The sequence below is a fragment of the Rhodnius prolixus genome, unplaced genomic scaffold (genome assembly GCF_049639745.1).
Source record: "Rhodnius prolixus isolate KJV_2025 unplaced genomic scaffold, Rpr scaffold_3, whole genome shotgun sequence".
Taxonomy (NCBI): Eukaryota; Metazoa; Arthropoda; class Insecta; order Hemiptera; family Reduviidae; genus Rhodnius; species Rhodnius prolixus.
This window is the reverse complement of record NW_027411603.1, coordinates 52,024,157-52,049,842: the sequence shown is the minus strand read 5'-3', so window position 1 is coordinate 52,049,842 and position 25,686 is coordinate 52,024,157. Positions and strand designations below refer to the sequence as shown.

Genomic DNA, 25,686 nt, shown 5'->3' with positions numbered 1-25,686 from the left:
TTTCAAAACCATCCTCAGAACATGAGGCGTGCTTAAACTTAAGTTTTTACAGCACTCATGCTTGTTATAAGTAAACAATACACGTGCGCACACTATTTATATCGTAAGGGGGGGGGGCGCGGAGGCAGAGCGAGCGGGACGGAGGTCAGCTCCAGGGCCATATTCTGCACTACGTATTGTTCCATTTCTTGCAATAACCATTCTGATATCCGAGGATACCTGGCCAGCGGCATTATTTATGCATTATTTTTATCCGGAATCAATTGGAAAGTGAACGGATACTGCTGCGGACATACACACGACTTTCTCCTGCTTAAATTTTTTAAAAACTCCAAATTTAAAAATATATCTAATTATTACTAAAATTATCTAGAATATAAACTGACACATTACACCGAAGTGCTCCTTTTAGGGAGGAAAATCTCTGGAAAACCGGAAATCCATTCAGCAAAGTTGTATTTCCGGTTGTGGAGTTTTCTTCAAACTCGGCGATTAGTTGGAAAATCTGTTGCTCTATCCTGATACATAGCTCTTAAGGCCGTACATTGTACTGGAATGGCACATTAGAGGAAAAACTACTTACCACTTCTGGAGAAGTTGATTTTTTCCTGGGATTTCCAATGATTTACGCATGCGAAATAAATATTTAGTTTAAAGGAAATTGTTGAAGCTATTTTTGTGGGACTCCACTAACTATTAACATCACTAACCTACCGACTTCCACACAGGTTCGTTATCTAGGGCTCTACCTAGACAGCCGTCTAACCTGGGAACCCTCATACAAGACTTAAAAGACAAGAACTGACACAGACGTTACGGACTACTAAGGAGACTCCTTGGACCTAAATCCTCCATGAAAGTACAAAACAAACTTACACTTTTCAAAACACTATTACGGACCAATATGGACATATGGAGCAGAATTGTGGGGCTCCGCCAAACCCATCCAACATCCAATCTATCCAATGTTTCTAGTCTAAAGTCCTCCGCCGAATCGTTAACGCACCATTCTATGTGTCTCCAACCGTACCCTGACATCATGATCTCAATATTCCCTAAGTAAATGAAGTTAATCCACACCCGGATCCACAGCAAACTCTCTGTGATCACCCCAAATCCTCTGGCTCAATCATTATCCACATCGTCCCATCCTGATAATCCTCCACGTCACTCTTAAAACGGCGTTGGCCACGTGACCTCATTGCTTCCTAAACCCCAATAAGTTCCTAGAGAGTTCCAGCGCTGGCTGGCTTCTCTCATCCCGTCATCCTGGTTGTGGCACTGAGCTAGCTCTATGGCACAATCAAATGTTTCGTTGTACTACTCTTTTGCTAGATGTATACTTTGTACAGTTGCAAATAAATAAATAAAAAATTTTGCGGGAACTCATATATTATTTAAATATTCTGGTTATTCGACTTCCTGTTCTCAGTAATTAATGACAGCACCATACGACATTTTCGGATTTAGGAGACATCAACGAATATTTCGAGTGAAAACTCGAATGTCGAAAATTTAGAATGTTTGCGAGCATTTCTTTTACAAAGAACCAGCAATCAAGAACAAACTCTAAAGACCAAACAAAAAAATTAAAAATATTGATAAAAAGGGCATATTTAATTTATTTTTTTCTGTATCCACCCAATTCTTTTCATAGTTACATTTTCATTCTAAGTGACAAGAGAAAAGGGTTAAAAGAAACTATAATTTAGTTTTAGAATGTTTGTACAGAATGATATTTTATGTATGAGGGATTGGCAATTCTTGTTTAATGTTGAAATATTAAATTCAGGAGGCAGTGAAGAAAAGAGTGGGGTTGAAGGGGAGGTGAGGGGAAACTGGCGCCGAGAGATCCTGTTTTATGTTCCTTCTAAAAAAAAAAAAGAAAGAGGGAAAAGAAAAGAACCTTGCCATCCATAACCCTACAGTAACCTCTCTTACTAAAAGATCCTTGGTTTTTAATGATTCTTCCTTTATTTCATGGCTCCTATTTGGGTTCTTATTCAGTATAACCCTTTGGCCGCCTCCATCCACCATCATGATGGCGTCTTGAGCCGCCTCTCCAACCCACCACCAGCTCCCGCGTCATATCATCTGACTAATGTCCTAGGTCTTTATTATTCAATACTACTTACTGATGGAGGGAGACACGGCCATTCATGTCTGCCATGGGCATCATTTATTATACTGGCGGCCTCCTTGCCTTAATTATTTTAGCGTCATCTCAGCTAAAATATTATACATCCGTTTTTTGTTAACTGACAAATTTATAAAAACGTAATGAATAGCATTTTTTTTTTTTTTTTGTAAATAGTATATCCGAGTTGTTCTATTAACACCAGTTTATTTTGATCTTGGTAAATTTTTGAAATTGATCCTCCGACGGATGTTTTGTGGTTCCTTATGACTGAAACAGAGGTGAGTGTGTGTGCGTCCGGAAGAGAACTGTGAAAGGCTCGCCGAACTATATTTAGAAGCTATTCTAACTGAGGGTCTACACCTGGGATCACCTCTACTCTACATCAAGAGCTACCGGAAGGAGTACAACCCTGTGAGCTAACAACCAATCCATTCCCGTCAGACCTTAAATCGTGCTCTTTTCATCAATCATATTTTCCCTAATGTAGATTAAATGTTATAAACTTCTTCAAGTTGATAGATTAGTAGGCCATTCTCTTTTCTTTCTTCTGGTTTCGTCAATGAAACTGGTTATTAGATTATGTGGGTGGAGGAGCTACATAAAGAAAAGAAGAACCACGAGAGTTAGTCAGCCCTACACCAGTCTAGTTAGGAAAAGGGGCTTTGTTCGGCGAAATGGCGCCAGAGTGCGGGATTGGAGTTGGTACGAATCAAAGGCACGTGGGTGGCCTATATTCATTTCCGCTTTCCCCCCCCCCCTTGCCGCCCAACTCTAAATATTACAGCATCACGCTTGCGCACATTTAAGTACATATCCACTTATTCTTATAATTTCTCAAAGAAAAACAATGTTAACTTTACGTCTTTAAAAAAAAACAAAACAAGTTCCTATCTAATTGTGTTTCCGGCGCAACGACATCTATGATCATTAGCGCCTAAGGGTACGTTTACAACGGAGCTGTGAGTATAGATGATAGCAAGAGATGATAACTGATAGAGTAAAATATAATCGCTGATTAGTGTGCACAACGGAGCTGTGATACATGCAACATGTCCGAGAAGTGAAGAAGAGTTTTTATGTTCAGCAGCAACAAAAAGGTATATTTTAAAGAAAAAACGCTTTAGAAAATATCATGTACATCCCATAAATAAAAAACGAAGTACTTTGGGTGAATTTCACCATTTATATAAGGAACTTAGAAATTATCCGGATCGTTTTTTTTTAATATGTGAGGATGGGTCCACCCACATTCGACTATATTTTAGAAAAAATAAGGTCAAAATTAAGAAAACTTTGGAAAAATTGTCATGGAAATCCTATAACCATAGAAGAAAAACTAGTGATTACTCTGGTAAGTAATGGTTTTATTGAGAAAAACAAATGTAAGCACGATTTAAAAAACAAAATATTGTTTAAAAGTAAATAATAAAATAATAACCAAAAATAATGAGTAAAGACAGCACTAAATAATTTTTCTACGTCCATTTTGAAGCTCCGATACTGGAGTTCAGCTAGCAGAAAAATGAAAAATTCAATTCTATCATCTATGCTCGTTTTTAGCAGCGCGTATGAAGTCTAGTCGAAGCTTCGTTGTGCACGCTCACATAAGAATGTACTAGGTTATTCTATAAGCGCTGATGCATCACTGCTATCATCTCCGCTATCATCTATGCTCACAGCTCCGTTGTGAACGTACCCTAACTCTTTTCCTATTCAAGCGCCACTCGAGCCACCTAGTGGGCTGCCACACACCTATCTTGCAGGGTGGAGCTTTAGGACGACTTTTTGTTACTGCAATTATAGTAATTACACAATAAAAACCTGCGATATTACCATTATTTAATAGAATTACTCATTACATTTTTTTTTCCAACAGAAAATAGAATTTTACTAAATGTTTTAGTGATTGGTCGTCCTGTAACCTAATAGAAACCCCCTTAACATCGAGATACATTGGCTAATTTCATTCGATAGTAATGTCCATTTTTCTAAAATCCACCTAAATAAAATCAGTTGCAGGAAACTAATTGAACTTAATTAAAACTTATTTAAGTATTACCATAGCAACTAATAAACTAATGGAACTTATTTAAGTATTACCATAGCAACTAATAAACTAATGGAACTTATTTAAGTATTACCATAGCAACTAATGAACTAATAGAACTTATTTAAATATAACCATAGCAACTAATAAACAACAAGATTTCGAACAGCTGTTACTGTTATGGTAAAATTTAGAGTAGAATAATCATAAATATAACAAAAAGTTATAAAAATTAGTATTAAAGAACAGCTAGCAATTTTAAATAGTTTTCTAATTGGTGCCACGTCTCAAGTTCAAGTTAGTCCAATATTCTAATTTCAATAACCTAACCTAACCTTCAGCGGGTAACCTTTTAGTCTAAGTTTGGAGTTTTGTCTTGTAAATTATTGAAACGATGGCTGAAACAAACTACATTTGCACTTGTGAGCAGGCCGGATTTTCCTAAAGGCTAACTAGGCTTCAGCCTAGGGCCTTAAGATCAAGAGGGGCCTAAATTCAAATTGTTGGCAGAATTAAAATTAAGGTTAGTACCAATAACAACATGTTTCATTTAACATATTGATATGTACCACAGTAGTGATGTAATTTAAACACTTAAAAATGGGAGGTGAAAGGGCCTCATAAGTGGAATAGCCTAGGGCCTCTTTTTATCTAAATCCGGCCCTGCTTGTGAGAGAAGTGTTTTCACTTCCACGTCCAGTTGGACGATTATCTGGGGTAATACCTGGACTTAGTGAATGAAAACTCAACTTCCTATTCTGCAAAATTTGGTTCCTAAATTTACATTTCTTCTTCCAATTGTAGACTTAGAGTTCATGTAATGTATTTTTGCTATATACAAAGATCTGTATTTTAATAACTTGCACGGTACTTTTTATGTTCATAGCAACTGTTAAAAGGTTAGCCTTTACTTTAGAAGAGACATATGCCCTAGTTGAGCCACTTCTGGAAGATATAATCAAAAGATTAGACCTCTATGGAGACTTACAGAGATCTCTCTGTAACACAAAGAAGCACAGCTGAATTCACTGGGTAAGGTTGGCTACAAAGACATGCCCAGTGCAGTATTTACTCTTAATGAGTGTTAGTGAGTTAAAGTTTAAAAAAAAAAAAAAAAAAAAAAAATTGCTTCGAGAAAAATTAATTGTTATAATTTTCCTTTAAAGCAGTTCAGTGTATTTTTCTTTTTTCTTTTAGCCAGGAAATTCCACTCTTTCCTTTTTTATAAAAAAAAAACTCCTGTCTGGCGCAGGAAATTCCTTTTTAGAATTCTTTTTAGCCTTCCTTGCACACTTCCGTTCCTTTATCTCTACATTCTCCATCATCATCCTCCATTTTCATTGCTCAGACAGAGGCAGAGCGAGAGGTTTTTGCCTTTTTACTCTCTTGAGAATTTAGTTCTATTTAGTTTTATGGAGGAAAAACTTCTTTTTTTTTTTGTTGAGGTCTTTTATTATACGTGGTTTTAGCTGAGTTCATTATCAAATTGGCTGTGTAGGTTTTAAGGGTCACTTAGTGGGTAAAAAAGGGGCCGAATCTCGAAACCCTAGAAGCTTGGTCAAGATTGTGCCTTTTATTCTTTTTCTAATCGAAAGTGAAATGATTAACTGTCAACAAATCTTTAAGCATTTACTAAAATAAACTAGGTAACCTGATATACAGGAAACAATAAAGTGTTAGTTGTAGACTGGTGGTCGGTCTTCTCTAGCTGGCCCATTAATTAAACCTAGGCCAAGTAATGCCAATAAATTTTGCTGCCCACTTAAGCTGTTCTAATTCTTCCGAGGAAATTAACGTAATAGGTAGTAAAATAGAGAAATTCCTTACTTAAATAGCGTTAAAGAAAATAAATTCTTTTAATTGGCTCTATATCATAGCTCAATACCTTTTAATGTATTCTATTTGGGGAAAATTTAGAGATGTAGTTAAACATACAACTCTACAAATTTATATTATACACTGAAGGAGGCAATAAATTTACTGAAACTCAGTAAAAAATGAGATTTGTCTACAAAATTTTATTGACAGCTTCTCAATACACAGGGTGCGTCAGGGTTAAGTGTCCCTAACTGAAAATATGAATTTAGGACTTTAAAACAAGAAAAAAATTTCCTATGAAGATATGCCCGTTAACGCGATTTTCACGTCTAAAGATTTCCACTTTATGAATTATTATTACATAGGTAGGTTATAATAAAAAAAATTAATAGTGTCTTCCAACTACTTTATTAATAGAAAATAATGACAATTAAAAGTAAATAAAGAAAATGAGGAATCGGTATCTTTCTTCCACAGCAGCAATAGCCAAACGGCACTGGATTGCTGTTATTGATTCAATTACTCTTCTTCTTAAAGAATGAAGATCATTGACCGGCATTTCATAGACTTTTCCTTTAATGGCACCCCAAGCAAAAACAATCCATTGGTGTCAGATCTGGAGAGCAAGCAGGCTAAGCCGTCGATCCAGCTCGGTCAATCCATCGATTGGGATAATGTTGATTTAGCCACTTTCGTGGTCCTCTGTCGCAATGTGCTGGACAACTATCTAATTGAAACCATGAGTTCCTTCTGAGTTGAGGCGGAACAACTTCCATCAAAATTGTAATAATCATTACTAAGAAACTGCATAAATGTGTCCCGCATTAAGCCTAGGTGGTAAGAAATGCGGATTGTCTAATACCACTGAAACTCACGCTGAAAATGGTGCTCACGAATTGCATGAGGATTTTCGAGCATCCAGAGATGATAAGTTTTTTGGTGTGAACATTTCTTGTGAGTGTAGCTACATCCGTCCAGAGAATATGACGTGAAAATTGTGGCATAAGATCAGCTTGATTTAAATACTAATCGGGAAAATTTCTTTGACGAAAAATTCTTGAGGTAATAAATGTCGTACCCGATGATAATGCCATGGGTGACGTCCGTTTGCAGAGAGAGTTCTCCCTTACTCTCCGTAGAGAGTTGGCGTGTAGTTCAGCTGCAGCTCTTCGTACAGTGTACGAATTATCATCAAAAAAATTGTAAAATTGTCGCGCTCCTTTCATTTCATTGAGGGGCAAGAGCTCCATCAGCACGTGGCATTAAAGCAAATGTGCCAGTTACTCTAAGACGTTGAAATGTTGACCTAAAGATAGTCTTTTATTCGGAAATCGCACGGAATATTCACGACGAGCAGCCTTGCAAAAACCATACACAAACACCATATCGGCATATTCACTGTGAGAATAAATGCGATGCATAATGATGCAAATTCTGTAAAAGCGTCAAACTGATAAACTTTATTGAGAAAGTGTTATTATTTAGAAAGTCCACAAGTGCAATTTCCAGATGGTATTATTCCGTAAAATGTCAATATTGGTATGTGCAGTTAGAGGCACAAGGTGATTTTAGCAGTTATATAATCAATTTATCATTCGTGCTAAAATCTTTAGACGTGAATATCTCATAAACAAAGCGTTTTAACGGGCATACCTTCATAGGAATTTTTTTTTCTTGTTTTGAGGTCCTAAATTCATATTTTCAGTTAGGACACTTAACCCTGAAACACCCTGTACAATAAAGATAAATCTACCTACTTAACCTTCGTTTATCTTCTAACAGATAAAGATTGCAAAACCAAAAACAATGTATTATTAAACATTTGAAGGTAGTGTTTTTATATACTTATTTTGAGATGCCAATTTCAACACTTGAATTTTCGTTGTGAAATGCCCACTTCTTTGACTAGTACCAAAAAAAAATGACTATTTTCAGTTTTCAAATCAACCACCCAGTGTTGGTTGTCTAGAACCAGCCAAGATTCCCTCTCCACCTGAAAAATCATCATGCTATTGATTCAAAATGATGGAACAAATTTCCAGAACATAATCGAATTAATTATTGCGGTAGAAGGTTTGTATAAAAAATCCCCGGAGGGGGGACCTACCTCTAAATTGTGTTTTCCTCGCTGCGTAAAGAATGGTGGAACAAGTTCTTCCAGCTGGGGAATTAAAAAGGTACCGTTGGTTTGTTAGTGTCTGGTTTAATAATAGTGGAAATCCTGTCGTCTGCATTGCACCAATTTCTGGTTATTAACAAAATACAAGTACAACATAAATAAAATGGAAACCATATTTCACTGGAAAATAGAAATAACACGAAACAGCTGGTTAGCTACAAAAATACTATTTATTACATTCTTGTTATATTTGTACACTGTTCACTCACAAGTGGCAGCACCAGTGCCCTGTATTGTACAAACAACAGAAACAAAAACAAAACAAAAAAAATAGGTAGAAGACAGTGTCTTTTAATGGTGCATTGTTACAGCTGGTCCCAGGAGTGCCACCTCACACAAACACCCTAACTAGTACAAATGAAGACGTCCGTCAAGTTGGTATGGCCACCAACGAGTTTTTTAACCAAATTTCGCACATCGTTTGTGCCGCGTTTGTGCCGGCGATTCACCAAGTTTCATCGTTTGTGCCGCTAAATTACGGAAGTTATTAGCAAAACAAAGTGGCCATACCAACTTGACGTCAAGTTAGTATGGCCACCTCTTTATTTTCAACTTTTTAAAATTTTCTCTGCACCAATCGTTTGTGCCGCGTTTGTGCCGGCGATTCACCAAATTTTGTCGTTTGTGCCGCTAAATTACGGAAGTTATTAGCAAAACAAAGTGGCCGTACCAACTTGACGTCAAGTTGGTATGGCCACTTTTTATTTTTGAGTTTTTCGAAAATTTCTTCTTACCATTCGTTTGTGCCGCGTTTGTGCCGGCGATTCACCAAATTTTGTCGTTTGTGCCGCAAAATTACGGAAGTTATTAGCAAAACAAAGTGGCCGCACCAACTTGACGTCAAGTTGGTATGGCCACTTTTTATTTTTAAGTTTTTCGAAAATTTCTTTTTACCATTCGTTTGTGCCGCGTTTGTGCCGGCGATTCACCAAATTTTGTCGTTTGTGCCGCAAAATTACGGAAGTTATTAGTAAAACAAAGTGGCCGTACCAACTTGACGTCAAGTTGGTATGGCCACTTTTTATATTTTGAGTTTTTTAAAAATTTCTTTTTACCATTCGTTTGTGCCGCGTTTGTGCCGGCGATTTACCAAATTTCAGCATTATAGCTTAAAAATTAAAAAAGATATTAAAGAAAACTTTTCCTCGCACTGAGCGCACCACAGCGGCAACTTACCTTACTAACACTTATTTACGAATTTCATCAAAAAAACATATCAAACACAGCAAATATTAGTACTTTTCTTTTACCTACAACATTAGAAATAACTAATTTATTAAAATCAAAAGATTTTTTCGTTTGTGCCGCGTTATTTAGCGAGATATTCGCGTGTCAACTAATTATGAGAAAAATTGACATAACTATTTAATTTTTGAATTTTTTCAAAATTTCATTTCCCCAATCTCTTTGGCCTCGTTTCTGCTAGCGATTCGCCAAATTTCATCGTTTGTGCCGCATTATTACGCGAGATATTCGCATGTCAAGTTGGTATGGCCACTTTTTATTTTTGAGTTTTTTCAAAATTTCTTTTTACCATTCTTTTAGGCTTCGTTTGTGCCGGCGATTCACCAAGTTTCATCGTTTGTGCCGCATTTTTAGGCGAGATATTCGCATGTCAATTTAATATGACAAAAATTGATATAACTTTTTATTTTTTGAACTTTTTCAAAATTTCTTTTTGCCAATCTCTATGGCCTCGTTTGTGCCGCTGATTCGCCAAATTTCATCGTTCGTGCCGCATTATTACGCGAGATATTCGCATGTCAAGTTGGTATGGCCACTTTTTATTTTTGAGTTTTTTCAAAATTTCTTTTTACCATTCGTTTGTGCCGCGTTTGTGCCGTCCTTTCCCAAAATTTCAGCCATTTAGCTCAAAAATTGAAAAAGTTATTAAGGATTTAAAGTGGCCATACCAACTTGACGGAAGTTGGACAAGCAATTTCGCTTGTCTTTGAGATTTTTCAAAATTTTTTTTTGCCATTCCTTTTGGCCTCGTTTGTGCCGGCGATTCACCAAGTTTCATCGTTTGTGCCGCAATATTAAAGAAGTTATTAAAGAAAAACTGTTACTGACATACTGACGCCAGCAGCGCATCTCTACGTCAACTAAAGTAACTAACTGCCAGCATACACCAGCGGTTGATGGGTTGATAATTTATCTATAAATACATATCTATTACAGCAAATAATAGTATTTTTCTTTTACATACAACATTACAAATAACTATTTTAGTAATATAAAAAGTTTTTTTCGTTTTTACCGCCATACCAAGCGAGATATTAGCGTGTCAAGTAAATATGAGAAAAATTGATATAACTTTTCATATTTTGAATTTTTTCAAAATTTCTTTTTGCCAATCTCTTTGGCCTTGTTTCTGCTAGCGATTCGCCAAATTTCATCGTTTGTGCCGCATTATTACGCGCGATATTCGCATGTCAAGTTGGTATGGCCACTTTTTATTTTTGAGTTTTTTCAAAATTTCTTTTTACCATTCTTTTAGGCTTCGTTTGTGCCGGCGATTCACCAAGTTTCATCGTTTGTGCCGCATTTTTAGGCGAGATATTCGCATGTCAATTAATTATGACAAAAATTGATATATCTTTTTATTTTTTGAACTTTTTCAAAATTTCTTTTTGCCAATCTCTTTGGCCTCGTTTGTGCCGCTGATTCGCCAAATTTCATCATTTGTGCCGCATTATTATGCGAGATATTCGCATGTCAAGTTGGTATGGCCACTTTTTATTTTTGAGTTTTATCAAAATTTCTTTTTACCATTCTTTTAGGCTTCGTTTGTGCCGGCGATTCACCAAGTTTCATCGTTTGTGCCGCATTTTTAGGCGAGATATTCGCATGTCAATTTAATATGACAAAAATTGATATAACTTTTTATTTTTTGAACTTTTTCAAAATTTCTTTTTGCCAATCTCTTTGGCCTCGTTTGTGCCGCTGATTCGCCAAATTTCATCGTTTGTGCCGCATTATTACGCGAGATATTCGCATGTCAAGTTGGTATGGCCACTTTTTATTTTTGAGTTTTTTCAAAATTTCTTTTTACCATTCTTTTAGGCTTCGTTTGCGCCGGCGATTCACCAAGTTTCATCGTTTGTGCCGCATTTTTAGGCGAGATATTCGCATGTCAATTTAATATGACAAAAATTGATATAACTTTTTATTTTTTGAACTTTTTCAAAATTTCTTTTTGCCAATCTCTTTGGCCTCGTTTGTGCCGCTGATTCGCCAAATTTCATCGTTTGTGCCGCATTATTACGCGAGATATTCGCATGTCAAGTTGGTATGGCCACTTTTTATTTTTGAGTTTTTTCAAAATTTCTTTTTACCATTCTTTTAGACTTCGTTTGTGCCGGCGATTCACCAAGTTTCATCGTTTGTGCCGCATTTTTAGGCGAGATATTCGCATGTCAAGTTGGAATGGCCACTTTTTATTTTTTGAGTTTTTTCAAAATTTCTTTTTACCATTCGTTTGTGCCGCGTTTGTGCCGTCCTTTCCCAAAATTTCAGCCATTTAGCTCAAAAATTGAAAAAGTTATTAAGGATTTAAAGTGGCCATACCAACTTGACGGAAGTTGGACAAGCGATTTCGCTTGTCTTTGAGATTTTTCAAAATTTTTTTTTGCCATTCCTTTTGGCCTCGTTTGTGCCGGCGATTCACCAAGTTTCATCGTTTGTGCCGCAATATTAAAGAAGTTATTAAAGAAAAACTGTTACTGACATACTGACGCCAGCAGCGCAACTCTACGTCAACTAAAGTAACTAACTGCCAGCATACACCAGCGGTTGATGGGTTGATAATTTATCTATAAATACATATCTATTACAGCAAATAATAGTATTTTTCTTTTACCTACAACTTTACAAATAACTATTTTAGTAATATAAAAAGTTTTTTTCGTTTTTACCGCCATACCAAGCGAGATATTAGCGTGTCAATTAAATATGAGAAAAATTGATATAACTTTTCATATTTTGAATTTTTTCAAAATTTCTTTTTGCCAATCTCTTTGGCCTTGTTTCTGCTAGCGATTCGCCAAATTTCATCGTTTGTGCCGCATTATTACGCGCGATATTTGCATGTCAAGTTGGTATGGCCACTTTTTATTTTTGAGTTTTTTCAAAATTTCTTTTTACCATTCTTTTAGGCTTCGTTTGTGCCGGCGATTCACCAAGTTTCATCGTTTGTGCCGCATTTTTAGGCGAGATATTCGCATGTCAATTAATTATGACAAAAATTCATATAACTTTTTATTTTTTGAACTTTTTCAAAATTTCTTTTTGCCAATCTCTTTGGCCTCGTTTGTGCCGCTGATTCGCCAAATTTCATCGTTCGTGCCGCATTATTACGCGAGATATTCGCATGTCAAGTTGGTATGGCCACTTTTTATTTTTGAGTTTTTTCAAAATTTCTTTTTACCATTCTTTTAGGCTTCGTTTGTGCCGGCGATTCACCAAGTTTCATCGTTTGTGCCGCATTTTTAGGCGAGATATTCGCATGTCAATTTAATATGACAAAAATTGATATAACTTTTTATGTTTTGAACTTTTTCAAAATTTCTTTTTGCCAATCTCTTTGGCCTCGTTTGTGCCGCTGATTCGCCAAATTTCATCGTTTGTGCCGCATTATTACGCGTGATATTCGCATGTCAAGTTGGTATGGCCACTTTTTATTTTTGAGTTTTTTCCAAATTTCTTTTTACCATTCTTTTAGGCTTCGTTTGTGCCGGCGATTCACCAAGTTTCATCGTTTGTGCCGCATTTTTAGGCGAGATATTCGCATGTCAATTTAATATGACAAAAATTGATATAACTTTTTATTTTTTGAACTTTTTCAAAATTTCTTTTTGCCAATCTCTTTGGCCTCGTATGTGCCGCTGATTCGCCAAATTTTATCGTTTGTGCCGCATTATTACGCGAGATATTCGCATGTCAAGTTGGTATGGCCACTTTTTATTTTTGAGTTTTTTCAAAATTTCTTTTTACCATTCTTTTAGACTTCGTTTGTGCCGGCGATTCACCAAGTTTCATCGTTTGTGCCGCATTTTTAGGCGAGATATTCGCATGTCAAGTTGGAATGGCCACTTTTTATTTTTTGAGTTTTTTCAAAATTTCTTTTTACCATTCGTTTGTGCCGCGTTTGTGCCGTCCTTTCCCAAAATTTCAGCCATTTAGCTCAAAAATTGAAAAAGTTATTAAGGATTTAAAGTGGCCATACCAACTTGACGGAAGTTGGTCAAGCGATTTCGCTTGTCTTTGAGATTTTTCAAAATTTTTTTTTGCTATTCCTTTTGGCCTCGTTTGTGCCGGCGATTCACCAAGTTTCATTGTTTGTGCCGCAATATTAAAGAAGTTATTAAAGAAAAACTGTTACTGACATACTGACGCCAGCAGCGCAACTCTACGTCAACTAAAGTAACTAACTGCCAGCATACACCAGCGGTTGATGGGTTGATAATTTATCTATAAATACATATCTATTACAGCAAATAATAGTATTTTTCTTTTACCTACAACATTACAAATAACTATTTTAGTAATATAAAAAGTTTTTTTCGTTTTTACCGCCATACCAAGCGAGATATTAGCGTGTCAAGTAAATATGAGAAAAATTGATATAACTTTTCATATTTTGAATTTTTTCAAAATTTCTTTTTGCCAATCTCTTTGGCCTTGTTTCTGCTAGCGATTCGCCAAATTTCATCGTTTGTGCCGCATTATTACGCGCGATATTTGCATGTCAAGTTGGTATGGCCACTTTTTATTTTTGAGTTTTTTCAAAATTTCTTTTTACCATTCTTTTAGGCTTCGTTTGTGCCGCATTTTTAGGCGAGATATTCGCATGTCAATTAATTATGACAAAAATTGATATAACTTTTTATTTTTTGAACTTTTTCAAAATTTCTTTTTGCCAATCTCTTTGGCCTCGTTTGTGCCGCTGATTCGCCAAATTTCATCGTTCGTGCCGCATTATTACGCGAGATATTCGCATGTCAAGTTGGTATGGCCACTTTTTATTTTTGAGTTTTTTCAAAATTTCTTTTTACCATTCTTTTAGGCTTCGTTTGTGCCGGCGATTCACCAAGTTTCATCGTTTGTGCCGCATTTTTAGGCGAGATATTCGCATGTCAATTTAATATGACAAAAATTGATATAACTTTTTATTTTTTGAACTTTTTCAAAATTTCTTTTTGCCAATCTCTTTGGCCTCGTTTGTGCCGCTGATTCGCCAAATTTCATCGTTTGTGCCGCATTATTACGCGTGATATTCGCATGTCAAGTTGGTATGGCCACTTTTTATTTTTGAGTTTTTTCAAAATTTCTTTTTACCATTCTTTTAGGCTTCGTTTGTGCCGGCGATTCACCAAGTTTCATCGTTTGTGCCGCATTTTTAGGCGAGATATTCGCATGTCAATTTAATATGACAAAAATTGATATAACTTTTTATTTTTTGAACTTTTTCGAAATTTCTTTTTGCCAATCTCTTTGGCCTCGTTTGTGCCGCTGATTCGCCAAATTTCATCGTTTGTGCCGCATTATTACGCGAGATATTCGCATGTCAAGTTGGTATGGCCACTTTTTATTTTTGAGTTTTTTCAAAATTTCTTTTTACCATTCTTTTAGACTTCGTTTGTGCCGGCGATTCACCAAGTTTCATCGTTTGTGCCGCATTTTTAGGCGAGATATTCGCATGTCAAGTTGGAATGGCCACTTTTTATTTTTTGAGTTTTTTCAAAATTTCTTTTTACCATTCGTTTGTGCCGCGTTTGTGCCGTCCTTTCCCAAAATTTCAGCCATTTAGCTCAAAAATTGAAAAAGTTATTAAGGATTTAAAGTGGCCATACCAACTTGACGGAAGTTGGACAAGCGATTTCGCTTGTCTTTGAGATTTTTCAAAATTTTTTTTTGCCATTCCTTTTGGCCTCGTATGTGCCGGCGATTCACCAAGTTTCATCGTTTGTGCCGCAATATTAAAGAAGTTATTAAAGAAAAACTGTTACTGACATACTGACGCCAGCAGCGCATCTCTACGTCAACTAAAGTAACTAACTGCCAGCATACACCAGCGGTTGATGGGTTGATAATTTATCTATAAATACATATCTATTACAGCAAATGATAGTATTTTTCTTTTACCTACAACTTTACAAATAACTATTTTAGTAATATAAAAAGTTTTTTTCGTTTTTACCGCCATACCAAGCGAGATATTAGCGTGTCAAGTAAATATGAGAAAAATTGATATAACTTTTCATATTTTGAATTTTTTCAAAATTTCTTTTTGCCAATCTCTTTGGCCTTGTTTCTGCTAGCGATTCGCCAAATTTCATCGTTTGTGCCGCATTATTACGCGCGATATTCGCATGTCAAGTTGGTATGGCCACTTTTTATTTTTGAGTTTTTTCAAAATTTCTTTTTACCATTCTTTTAGGCTTCGTTTGTGCCGGCGATTCACCAAGTTTCATCGTTTGTGCCGCATTTTTAGGCGAGATATTCGCATGTCAATTAATTATGACAAAAATTGATATATCTTTTTATTTTTTGAACTTTTTCAAAATTTCTTTTTGCCAATCTCTTTGGCCTCGTTTGTGCCGCTGATTCGCCAAATTTCATCGTTTGTGCCGCATTATTACGCGAGATATTCACATGTCAAGTTGGTATGGCCACTTTTTATTTTTGAGTTTTTTCAAAATTTCTTTTTACCATTCTTTTAGGCTTCGTTTGTGCCGGCGATTCACCAAGTTTCATCGTTTGTGCCGCATTTTTAGGCGAGATATTCGCATGTCAATTTAATATGACAAAAATTGATATAACTTTTTATTTTTTGAACTTTTTCAAAATTTCTTTTTGCCAATCTCTTTGGCCTCGTATGTGCCGCTGATTCGCCAAATTTTATCGTTTGTGCCGCATTATTACGCGAGATATTCGCATGTCAAGTTGGTATGGCCACTTTTTATTTTTGAGTTTTTTCAAAATTTCTTTTTACCATTCTTTTAGACTTCGTTTGTGCCGGCGATTCACCAAGTTTCATCGTTTGTGCCGCATTTTTAGGCGAGATATTCGCATGTCAAGTTGGAATGGCCACTTTTTATTTTTTGAGTTTTTTCAAAATTTCTTTTTACCATTCGTTTGTGGCGCGTTTGTGCCGTCCTTTCCCAAAATTTCAGCCATTTAGCTCAAAAATTGAAAAAGTTATTAAGGATTTAAAGTGGCCATACCAACTTGACGGAAGTTGGTCAAGCGATTTCGCTTGTCTTTGAGATTTTTCAAAATTTTTTTTTGCTATTCCTTTTGGCCTCGTTTGTGCCGGCGATTCACCAAGTTTCATTGTTTGTGCCGCAATATTAAAGAAGTTATTAAAGAAAAACTGTTACTGACATACTGACGCCAGCAGCGCAACTCTACGTCAACTAAAGTAACTAACTGCCAGCATACACCAGCGGTTGATGGGTTGATAATTTATCTATAAATACATATCTATTACAGCAAATAATAGTATTTTTCTTTTACCTACAACATTACAAATAACTATTTTAGTAATATAAAAAGTTTTTTTCGTTTTTACCGCCATACCAAGCGAGATATTAGCGTGTCAAGTAAATATGAGAAAAATTGATATAACTTTTCATATTTTGAATTTTTTCAAAATTTCTTTTTGCCAATCTCTTTGGCCTTGTTTCTGCTAGCGATTCGCCAAATTTCATCGTTTGTGCCGCATTATTACGCGCGATATTTGCATGTCAAGTTGGTATGGCCACTTTTTATTTTTGAGTTTTTTCAAAATTTCTTTTTACCATTCTTTTAGGCTTCGTTTGTGCCGGCGATTCACCAAGTTTCATCGTTTGTGCCGCATTTTTAGGCGAGATATTCGCATGTCAATTAATTATGACAAAAATTGATATAACTTTTTATTTTTTGAACTTTTTCAAAATTTCTTTTTGCCAATCTCTTTGGCCTCGTTTGTGCCGCTGATTCGCCAAATTTCATCGTTCGTGCCGCATTATTACGCGAGATATTCGCATGTCAAGTTGGTATGGCCACTTTTTATTTTTGAGTTTTTTCAAAATTTCTTTTTACCATTCTTTTAGGCTTCGTTTGTGCCGGCGATTCACCAAGTTTCATCGTTTGTGCCGCATTTTTAGGCGAGATATTCGCATGTCAATTTAATATGACAAAAATTGATATAACTTTTTATTTTTTGAACTTTTTCAAAATTTCTTTTTGCCAATCTCTTTGGCCTCGTTTGTGCCGCTGATTCGCCAAATTTCATCGTTTGTGCCGCATTATTACGCGTGATATTCGCATGTCAAGTTGGTATGGCCACTTTTTATTTTTGAGTTTTTTCAAAATTTCTTTTTACCATTCTTTTAGGCTTCGTTTGTGCCGGCGATTCACCAAGTTTCATCGTTTGTGCCGCATTTTTAGGCGAGATATTCGCATGTCAATTTAATATGACAAAAATTGATATAACTTTTTATTTTTTGAACTTTTTCGAAATTTCTTTTTGCCAATCTCTTTGGCCTCGTTTGTGCCGCTGATTCGCCAAATTTCATCGTTTGTGCCGCATTATTACGCGAGATATTCGCATGTCAAGTTGGTATGGCCACTTTTTATTTTTGAGTTTTTTCAAAATTTCTTTTTACCATTCTTTTAGACTTCGTTTGTGCCGGCGATTCACCAAGTTTCATCGTTTGTGCCGCATTTTTAGGCGAGATATTCGCATGTCAAGTTGGAATGGCCACTTTTTATTTTTTGAGTTTTTTCAAAATTTCTTTTTACCATTCGTTTGTGCCGCGTTTGTGCCGTCCTTTCCCAAAATTTCAGCCATTTAGCTCAAAAATTGAAAAAGTTATTAAGGATTTAAAGTGGCCATACCAACTTGACGGAAGTTGGACAAGCGATTTCGCTTGTCTTTGAGATTTTTCAAAATTTTTTTTTGCCATTCCTTTTGGCCTCGTATGTGCCGGCGATTCACCAAGTTTCATCGTTTGTGCCGCAATATTAAAGAAGTTATTAAAGAAAAACTGTTACTGACATACTGACGCCAGCAGCGCATCTCTACGTCAACTAAAGTAACTAACTGCCAGCATACACCAGCGGTTGATGGGTTGATAATTTATCTATAAATACATATCTATTACAGCAAATGATAGTATTTTTCTTTTACCTACAACTTTACAAATAACTATTTTAGTAATATAAAAAGTTTTTTTCGTTTTTACCGCCATACCAAGCGAGATATTAGCGTGTCAAGTAAATATGAGAAAAATTGATATAACTTTTCATATTTTGAATTTTTTCAAAATTTCTTTTTGCCAATCTCTTTGGCCTTGTTTCTGCTAGCGATTCGCCAAATTTCATCGTTTGTGCCGCATTATTACGCGCGATATTCGCATGTCAAGTTGGTATGGCCACTTTTTATTTTTGAGTTTTTTCAAAATTTCTTTTTACCATTCTTTTAGGCTTCGTTTGTGCCGGCGATTCACCAAGTTTCATCGTTTGTGCCGCATTTTTAGGCGAGATATTCGCATGTCAATTAATTATGACAAAAATTGATATAACTTTTTATGTTTTGAACTTTTTCTAAATTTCTTTTTGCCAATCTCTTTGGCCTCGTTTGTGCCGCTGATTCGCCAAATTTCATCGTTTGTGCCGCATTATTACGCGTGATATTCGCATGTCAAGTTGGTATGGCCACTTTTTATTTTTGAGTTTTTTCAAAATTTCTTTTTACCATTCTTTTAGGCTTCGTTTGTGCCGGCGATTCACCAACTTTCATCGTTTGTGCCGCATTTTTAGGCGAGATATTCGCATGTCAATTTAATATGACAAAAATTGATATAACTTTTTATTTTTTGAACTTTTTCAAAATTTTTTTTTGCCAATCTCTTTGGCCTCGTTTGTGCCGCTGATTCGCCAAATTTCATCGTTTGTGCCGCATTATTACGCGAGATATTCGCATGTCAAGTTGGTATGGCCACTTTTTATTTTTGAGTTTTTTCAAAATTTCTTTTTACCATTCTTTTAGACTTCGTTTGTGCCGGCGATTCACCAAGTTTCATCGTTTGTGCCGCATTTTTAGGCGAGATATTCGCATGTCAATTTAATATGACAAAAATTGATATAACTTTTTATTTTTTGAACTTTTACAAAATTTCTTTTTGCCAATCTCTTTGGCCTCGTTTGTGCCGCTGATTCGCCAAATTTCATCGTTTGTGCCGCATTATTACGCGAGATATTCGCATGTCAAGTTGGTATGGCCACTTTTTATTTTTGAGTTTTTTCAAAATTTCTTTTTACCATTCTTTTAGACTTCGTTTGTGCCGGCGATTCACCAAGTTTCATCGTTTGTGCCGCATTTTTAGGCGAGATATTCGCATGTCAAGTTGGAATGGCCACTTTTTATTTTTTGAGTTTTTTCAAAATTTCTTTTTACCATTCGTTTGTGCCGCGTTTGCGCCGTCCTTTCCCAAAATTTCAGCCATTTAGCTCAAAAATTGAAAAAGTTATTAAGGATTTAAAGTGGCCATACCAACTTGACGGAAGTTGGACAAGCAATTTCGCTTGTCTTTGAGATTTTTCAAAATTTTTTTTTGCCATTCCTTTTGGCCTCGTTTGTGCCGGCGATTCACCAAGTTTCATCGTTTGTGCCGCAATATTAAAGAAGTTATTAAAGAAAAACTGTTACTGACATACTGACGCCAGCAGCGCATCTCTACGTCAACTAAAGTAACTAACTGCCAGCATACACCAGCGGTTGATGGGTTGATAATTTATCTATAAATACATATCTATTACAGCAAATAATAGTATTTTTCTTTTACCTACAACATTACAAATAACTATTTTAGTAATATAAAAAGTTTTTTTCGTTTTTACCGCCATACCAAGCGAGATATTAGCGTGTCAAGTAAATATGAGAAAAATTGATATAACTTTTCATATTTTGAATTTTTTCAAAATTTCTTTTTGCCAATCTCTTTGGCCTTGTTTCTGCTAGCGATTCGCCAAATTTCATCGTTTGTGCCGCATTATTACGCGCGATATTCGCATGTCAAGTTGGTATGGCCACTTTTTATTTTTGAGTTTTTTCAAAATTTCTTTTTACCATTCTTTTAGGCTTCGTTTGTGCCGGCGATTCACCAAGTTTCATCGTTTGTGCCGCATTTTTAGGCGAGATATTCGCATGTCAATTTAATATGACAAAAATTGATATAACTTTTTATTTTTTGAACTTTTTCAAAATTTCTTTTTGCCAATCTCTTTGGCCTCGTTTGTGCCGCTGATTCGCCAAATTTCATCGTTCGTGCCGCATTATTACGCGAGATATTCGCATGTCAAGTTGGTATGGCCACTTTTTATTTTTGAGTTTTTTCAAAATTTCTTTTTACCATTCTTTTAGGCTTCGTTTGTGCCGGCGATTCACCAAGTTTCATCGTTTGTGCCGCATTTTTAGGCGAGATATTCGCATGTCAATTTAATATGACAAAAATTGATATAACTTTTTATTTTTTGAACTTTTTCAAAATTTCTTTTTGCCAATCTCTTTGGCCTCGTTTGTGCCGCTGATTCGCCAAATTTCATCGTTTGTGCCGCATTATTACGCGTGATATTCGCATGTCAAGTTGGTATGGCCACTTTTTATTTTTGAGTTTTTTCAAAATTTCTTTTTACCATTCTTTTAGGCTTCGTTTGTGCCGGCGATTCACCAAGTTTCATCGTTTGTGCCGCATTTTTAGGCGAGATATTCGCATGTCAATTTAATATGACAAAAATTGATATAACTTTTTATTTTTTGAACTTTTTCGAAATTTCTTTTTGCCAATCTCTTTGGCCTCGTTTGTGCCGCTGATTCGCCAAATTTCATCGTTTGTGCCGCATTATTACGCGAGATATTTGCATGTCAAGTTGGTATGGCCACTTTTTATTTTTGAGTTTTTTCAAAATTTCTTTTTACCATTCTTTTAGACTTCGTTTGTGCCGGCGATTCACCAAGTTTCATCGTTTGTGCCGCATTTTTAGGCGAGATATTCGCATGTCAAGTTGGAATGGCCACTTTTTATTTTTTGAGTTTTTTCAAAATTTCTTTTTACCATTCGTTTGTGCCGCGTTTGTGCCGTCCTTTCCCAAAATTTCAGCCATTTAGCTCAAAAATTGAAAAAGTTATTAAGGATTTAAAGTGGCCATACCAACTTGACGGAAGTTGGACAAGCGATTTCGCTTGTCTTTGAGATTTTTCAAAATTTTTTTTTGCCATTCCTTTTGGCCTCGTTTGTGCCGGCGATTCACCAAGTTTCATCGTTTGTGCCGCAATATTAAAGAAGTTATTAAAGAAAAACTGTTACTGACATACTGACGCCAGCAGCGCATCTCTACGTCAACTAAAGTAACTAACTGCCAGCATACACCAGCGGTTGATGGGTTGATAATTTATCTATAAATACATATCTATTACAGCAAATAATAGTATTTTTCTTTTACCTACAACTTTACAAATAACTATTTTAGTAATATAAAAAGTTTTTTTCGTTTTTACCGCCATACCAAGCGAGATATTAGCGTGTCAAGTAAATATGAGAAAAATTGATATAACTTTTCATATTTTGAATTTTTTCAAAATTTCTTTTTGCCAATCTCTTTGGCCTTGTTTCTGCTAGCGATTCGCCAAATTTCATCGTTTGTGCCGCATTATTACGCGCGATATTCGCATGTCAAGTTGGTATGGCCACTTTTTATTTTTGAGTTTTTTCAAAATTTCTTTTTACCATTCTTTTAGGCTTCGTTTGTGCCGGCGATTCACCAAGTTTCATCGTTTGTGCCGCATTTTTAGGCGAGATATTCGCATGTCAATTAATTATGACAAAAATTGATATAACTTTTTATTTTTTGAACTTTTTCAAAATTTCTTTTTGCCAATCTCTTTGGCCTCGTTTGTGCCGCTGATTCGCCAAATTTCATCGTTCGTGCCGCATTATTACGCGAGATATTCGCATGTCAAGTTGGTATGGCCACTTTTTATTTTTGAGTTTTTTCAAAATTTCTTTTTACCATTCTTTTAGGCTTCGTTTGCGCCGGCGATTCACCAAGTTTCATCGTTTGTGCCGCATTTTTAGGCGAGATATTCGCATGTCAATTAATTATGACAAAAATTGATATAACTTTTTATTTTTTGAACTTTTTCAAAATTTCTTTTTGCCAATCTCTTTGGCCTCGTTTGTGCCGCTGATTCGCCAAATTTCATCGTTCGTGCCGCATTATTACGCGTGATATTCGCATGTCAAGTTGGTATGGCCACTTTTTATTTTTGAGTTTTTTCAAAATTTCTTTTTACCATTCTTTTAGGCTTCGTTTGTGCCGGCGATTCACCAAGTTTCATCGTTTGTGCCGCATTTTTAGGCGAGATATTAGCGTGTCAAGTAAATATGAGAAAAATTGATATAACTTTTCATATTTTGAATTTTTTCAAAATTTCTTTTTGCCAATCTCTTTGGCCTTGTTTCTGCTAGCGATTCGCCAAATTTCATCGTTTGTGCCGCATTATTACGCGCGATATTCGCATGTCAAGTTGGTATGGCCACTTTTTATTTTTGAGTTTTTTCAAAATTTCTTTTTACCATTCTTTTAGACTTCGTTTGTGCCGGCGATTCACCAAGTTTCATCGTTTGTGCCGCATTTTTAGGCGAGATATTCGCATGTCAAGTTGGAATGGCCACTTTTTATTTTTTGAGTTTTTTCAAAATTTCTTTTTACCATTCGTTTGTGCCGCGTTTGTGCCGTCCTTTCCCAAAATTTCAGCCATTTAGCTCAAAAATTGAAAAAGTTATTAAGGATTTAAAGTGGCCATACCAACTTGACGAAAGTTGGACAAGCGATTTCGCTTGTCTTTGAGATTTTTCAAAATTTTTTTTTGCCATCCCTTTTGGCCTCGTTTGTGCCGGCGATTCACCAAGTTTCATCGTTTGTGCCGCAATATTAAAGAAGTTATTAAAGAAAAACTGTTACTGACATACTGACGCCAGCAGCGCATCTCTACGTCAACTAAAGTAACTAACTGCCAGCATACACCAGCGGTTGATGGGTTGATAATTTATCTATAAATACATATCTATTACAGCAAATAATAGTATTTTTCTTTTACCTACAACTTTACAAATCACTATTTTAGTAATATAAAAAGTTTTTTTCGTTTTTACCGCCATACCAAGCGAGATATTAGCGTGTCAATTAAATATGAGAAAAATTGATATAACTTTTCATATTTTGAATTTTTTCAAAATTTCTTTTTGCCAATCTCTTTGGCCTTGTTTCTGCTAGCGATTCGCCAAATTTCATCGTTTGTGCCGCATTATTACGCGCGATATTCGCATGTCAAGTTGGTATGGCCACTTTTTATTTTTGAGTTTTTTCAAAATTTCTTTTTACCATTCTTTTAGGCTTCGTTTGTGCCGGCGATTCACCAAGTTTCATCGTTTGTGCCGCATTTTTAGGCGAGATATTCGCATGTCAATTAATTATGACAAAAATTGATATAACTTTTTATTTTTTGAACTTTTTCAAAATTTCTTTTTGCCAATCTCTTTGGCCTCGTTTGTGCCGCTGATTCGCCAAATTTCATCGTTCGTGCCGCATTATTACGCGAGATATTCGCATGTCAAGTTGGTATGGCCACTTTTTATTTTTGAGTTTTTTCAAAATTTCTTTTTACCATTCGTTTGTGCCGCGTTTGTGCCGGCGATTCACCAAGTTTCATCGTTTGTGCCGCATTTTTAGGCGAGATATTCGCATGTCAATTAATTATGACAAAAATTGATATAACTTTTTATTTTTGAACTTTTTCAAAATTTCTTTTTGCCAATCTCTTTGGCCTCGTTTGTGCCGCTGATTCGCCAAATTTCATCGTTTATGCCGCATTATTACGCGAGATATTCGCATGTCAAGTTGGTATGGCCACTTTTTATTTTTGAGTTTTTTCCAAATTTCTTTTTACCATTCTTTTAGGCTTCGTTTGTGCCGGCGATTCACCAAGTTTCATCGTTTGTGCCGCATTTTTAGGCGAGATATTCGCATGTCAATTTAATATGACAAAAATTGATATAACTTTTTATTTTTTGAACTTTTTCAAAATTTCTTTTTGCCAATCTCTTTGGCCTCGTTTTTGCCGCTGATTCGCCAAATTTCATCGTTTGTGCCGCATTATTACGCGAGATATTCGCATGTCAAGTTGGTATGGCCACTTTTTATTTTTGAGTTTTTTCAAAATTTCTTTTTACCATTCTTTTAGACTTCGTTTGTGCCGGCGATTCACCAAGTTTCATCGTTTGTGCCGCATTTTTAGGCGAGATATTCGCATGTCAAGTTGGAATGGCCACTTTTTATTTTTTGAGTTTTTTCAAAATTTCTTTTTACCATTCGTTTGTGCCGCGTTTGTGCCGTCCTTTCCCAAAATTTCAGCCATTTAGCTCAAAAATTGAAAAAGTTATTAAGGATTTAAAGTGGCCATACCAACTTGACGGAAGTTGGACATGCGATTTCGCTTGTCTTTGAGATTTTTCAAAATTTTTTTTTGTTATTCCCTTTGGCCTCGTTTGTGCCGGCGATTCACCAAGTTTCATCGTTTGTGCCGCAATATTAAAGAAGTTATTAAAGAAAAACTGTTACTGACATACTGACGCCAGCAGCGCATCTCTACGTCAACTAAATTAACTAACTGCCAGCATACACCAGCGGTTGATGGGTTGATAATTTATCTATAAATACATATCTATTACAGCAAATAATAGTATTTTTCTTTTACCTACAACTTTACAAATAACTATTTTAGTAATATAAAAAGTTTTTTTCGTTTTTACCGCCATACCAAGCGAGATATTAGCGTGTCAAGTAAATATGAGAAAAATTGATATAACTTTTCATATTTTGAATTTTTTCAAAATTTCTTTTTGCCAATCTCTTTGGCCTCGTTTCTGCTAGCGATTCGCTAAATTTCATCGTTTGTGCCGCATTATTACGCGAGATATTCGCATATCAAGTTGGTATGGCCACTTTTTATTTTTGAGTTTTTTCAATATTTCTATTTACCATTCTTTTAGGCTTCGTTTGTGCCGGCGATTCACCAAGTTTCAGCGTTTGTGCCGCAATATTAAAGAAGCTATTAAATAAAAGTTTTGCCCATGTAAGAATTTAAAACCGTCGACTTGCGCGCACTGCTACGGCAAGTAAACTAAGTGCTATCGTATATGAGAAGACGATTGTTTTATATTTAGTCTCCAATACTGCAAATATTTTTATTTTTTCCTCCCTACAACTTTGGAAATAACTATTTTTTATTTTTCAAAAGTTTTTTCGTTTTGTGCCGCTATACTAAGCGAAATATTCGCGTGCCACGTTGGTCTTGCGACTTTTTATTTTTTGAATTTTTTTGCTTTTTATTATTTGTTTTTGTCGGCTATTTGCCAAATTTACGCTTTGCTGTTGAAAAGTTAATTTAAAATA

The 25,686-nt window shown here is 35.6% G+C and overlaps 1 protein-coding gene across 2 annotated transcripts in view; it reads left to right on the top strand.

Moving 5' to 3' along the window:
* Window positions 1–25,686, top strand: part of eag (potassium voltage-gated channel protein ether a go-go) — a 364,129-nt gene that overhangs the window by 257,837 nt on the left and 80,606 nt on the right. The window contains exon 1 of one of the 2 annotated variants that reach the window (XM_074126882.1): window positions 4,335–4,710. The exons of the other annotated variant lie outside the window; for it this stretch is intronic. The gene's annotated coding sequence lies outside the window, so the exon portion shown is untranslated. Of the gene's footprint in view, window positions 1–4,334; window positions 4,711–25,686 lie in introns of those variants that run through there. 2 annotated transcript variants of the gene reach the window in all.